The following is a 3,761-nucleotide window of genomic DNA, read 5'->3' as shown; positions in this document are numbered from 1 at the left end:
TTTCTATCCATGGTACCTGGGTCTTTAAATCCATCTGGAAAGCATGGGAACATGTTCGTCACTTTATTGATAATTTTGGAATTAATAACAACAATGTTTTGCATGGGGAACATTCCATTTGGTGGAATCTTTTTCATAATGGTAAGCCTCTTGCTTTAACCCAAGGTTGTTCGACTCAACATTGACATAAGAAAGGTGTTAGATATATTATGGACATTCTAGAAAATGATAACCTTATTAGTTGGCAAACTCTTAGCAGCACTTTAGACATTCTCGCCTCTCACAGAAGAACTTATAATATGCTTAAAAATGCCTATGCTTCGCTTAACCTTCCCTACAAGACTACTATTGACTCCCATAGGTACCTTTCCTTCCGATGGGATGATGACTCTCTCCTCCCAAAGGTTAAAGCTAAAGACATTTAAAAAATCCTCAACCATGACTTTTCCATCATAGACCATATTAACTCCACTTGGTATGTTGATATTAATCCCCCATAGTGGTAGAAAAACCTTGAGAAATTTTGGAAATCCCCCATCCCCTCTTAAATCAAATGTTTTATGTGGCAACTCATGCTTGATAGGCTCCCAATTAGGTCTCCTCTTCGTAATCATGACACCTACCTAGTGTGTAAGTTGCCTAAATCTATGAGACATATCTTCTTTGACTATACTTTTTCTAGAGAGGTTTGGATGCTCTTTGGAATCACTATCTTGAACATGATTTTACTCTTGATATTATTACTGGATATATGCATGGTCTTAAAAAAAAATGGTAACTTGTTCTGGAAAATCCTTTCTTCTTACATCCTTTGGTTTATATGGAAATCTAGAAATGAGGATAAATTTCAAGGCAATGGTAGAATACTTAAATTGGTTTTCATTGAAAACTCATATATTTTAAAATTACTTCTTAGGTCTGTTGTATGATGAGACTAGAGAAGGAGAAGCTGATGAGATTTCTTCAAGATGGTCACACCATTTATCTACGAAATGAAGGATGGCTTTGAGTGGGCTAGCATTGCCAACAATCAATATGCCTTTGATGAGGCACTTAAGAGAATGATAAATAAGGAAATCAAAGATACCAAAGTGCCTATTTTGACAAACTTGAACTCTTCACTCAAATTCTAGAAAGAAAGAAAGTGGTTTGGATGGAAGGAGCTACTAGTTAGAACTCTAGATTGAAGACTACAACGATATTCTATCTTAAGCTTTTCCTATCCTTCTTGTATATTTCGAGCTCTGACTGCTATCTTGTTTTTCTGATGTATTTTTTGGGTTCGATATGATACTTTGAGGTTGAGGCTATGCCTCCTCAACTGATTTTGTTACTCTTTTTCTGATCAATCGATTGTTAATAAAAATAAAAACAAATTAAATAGATTAATAAATATTATTTGTTTAAATTCAATTTATCAATTTCAAAAAAATAATCATTTAAAAGATCCCATCAAAAAATCTACTATGAAAAATTAATAAGAGAAAAAAATTTATAATATAAAAAATAACATCTCTAACAAATATTCTATTGACTAAATAAATTATAAAAATTAAAAATATATATATAAAAAGAAAAAATTAATATAAAAATTAATTTAAAATAATTTAAAAACTAAAATTTTAATCAATTTTAAAAATCAAAAGTTAATGTGGAGATCACAAGTAATTATTATTTTTAAATAAATAGAAAAAGAAAAACAATAGTTAAAAGTGGAGATAACAACTAATAAATATCAAAACAAGCTAGTTCAAAGTGGAGTGAGATTAAAAAAAAATTGATTGGTAAAGCATTAACGTGAAGGGTTTACAATTTTGCGACCAAACTTACAATTTTTCCAGTCAAATCGCATCTTTTTCGCCAACTGACAACTTTCCTCTTAAAATAAGGAAAAAAAAAAACTAAACTAATATTTTTTTTAAAAAACTTAAAATTAAAATCTAAATCAATTTTAAAAATTAAAAGTTAAATAAATAGAGATACAACATGGGCTAATGTGGAGATCACAAGTAATTATTATTTTTTAATAAATAAAAAAAGAAAAAGAATAGTTAAAAGTGGAGATAACAACTAATATATATCAAAACAAGCTAGTTAAAAGTGGAGTGAGATAAATAAATAAAAATTAGCCGGTAAAGAATTAACAAGAATGATTTACAATTTTTCAGCCAAACAGTCAAATCACAACTTTTTCGGCCCACTGACAACTTTTCCATCAAACATTCAATTTTTGGGAACAAAGTTCCCACAAATAGCCTATCGGCTAAATTAGTTAGACTATATGAATTGATAGACTTTATTTTTGAAAAGGGTAAAAAAGACAACTAAATTTATTATTAAATCGTCAATATTTGCTATAGATAGCTTAAGATTGTATATGTATAATATATATCTCACGTAAATATATATTATATATGTTTCTATCTTATTATAAATATTAATATTAATTCAGAATCATGTTATAATAGAATATAATAATAAAAATTTAAATAAATATTAATTTAAATATTAGTATGTAATATATATGTTTTTATATTATTTGTTATATATTCATATTTATTTAAACTTCTTTTGAAACCTAATTCAATTTTTTTTTTTTATTACTAATTTAAAACTATAATTGTTTGGCTTTTTATATATTTATAATTTTCTGGTTTATAAAAATTTAACTTTAAAATGATTTGTTAAATTGTTTTTTAACTTTAAAAATTGACAGGCAAATTTTTTTCTTAAAACGTAAAATAAAGGTGAAAACCTTAGTTCCACAAAAATATAGCCACACAGGCACATCACCCCTTTAAAACAAATATTACTGTCATTTTTTTCTCTTTAATCAATATTATATAACTATAAATTAGTAATATAATGTTCAAAATAGAAAAGCAACCAATACAATCATCAAATTCCACACCTCCTAAGCCAAATAACTTCATGTTCCCATATGAAAATTCTACTTAATTTTATGGAGTGAGAGTGTTCTAAATATTTAATGATAAATTAGAATCACTTTCTATTTTTGTGGAGTAGACTATAGTGGAAAAAGGGGGCTAAAATAGTACTTATTCAGAAAAAAATAGCACAAATTCACATATGACACCACAAATTGATTTTGCTCTTATTTTTCTTCTTTTTTTCGCTATAAATTTTAATTTTAAATTTTATTATCAATAATTTCATTCAAACATGTTATTTATGATCACTCCTAATAAAAAAGGCATCAAAATATAATGACCATGGGGTCGTTAGTTGCATAATTTTCTCCACGGCTCTAGCCAAAATAAGCTAGGCAAGTACATGGGGACTACTATAAGAGATGAAAATGAGTAGTTTTTCTTAATGCAAAATAGCCTATCTCACGACAACAGGGTATCCATTTGTTTATTCATCTTTTTTCATTTGGCTTTATATTTATGTTGAGGAAAATAATATTTTTTAATTATATGTACACACACACACACACACACACATCACAACCATATAAGTTCAATGTTATCCATTTGTTAGTTCATCTTATTTTTCATTTAAAATTATATTTTTCAATTACTCTTTTTAGTTTTGTGTGTGTGTGTGTGTGTGTGTGTGTGTGTGTGTGTGTGTGTGTGTGTGTGTGTGGATATAAATGTATGTGTGTATGATGTATATGTATATACATACATACATATATGTATTTGTGTGTGTATTATATGTATATGTATATGTATGTATATACATATACATATACATGTAGATGTATATGTATATACATGTAGATGTATATGTAT

Source organism: Cupressus sempervirens, chromosome 3, assembly GCF_028749045.1.
Source record: "Cupressus sempervirens isolate cs-2001-9-10 chromosome 3, ASM2874904v1, whole genome shotgun sequence".
Classification (NCBI taxonomy): domain Eukaryota; kingdom Viridiplantae; phylum Streptophyta; class Pinopsida; order Cupressales; family Cupressaceae; genus Cupressus; species Cupressus sempervirens.
Note: the sequence above shows the minus strand (reverse complement) of the source record.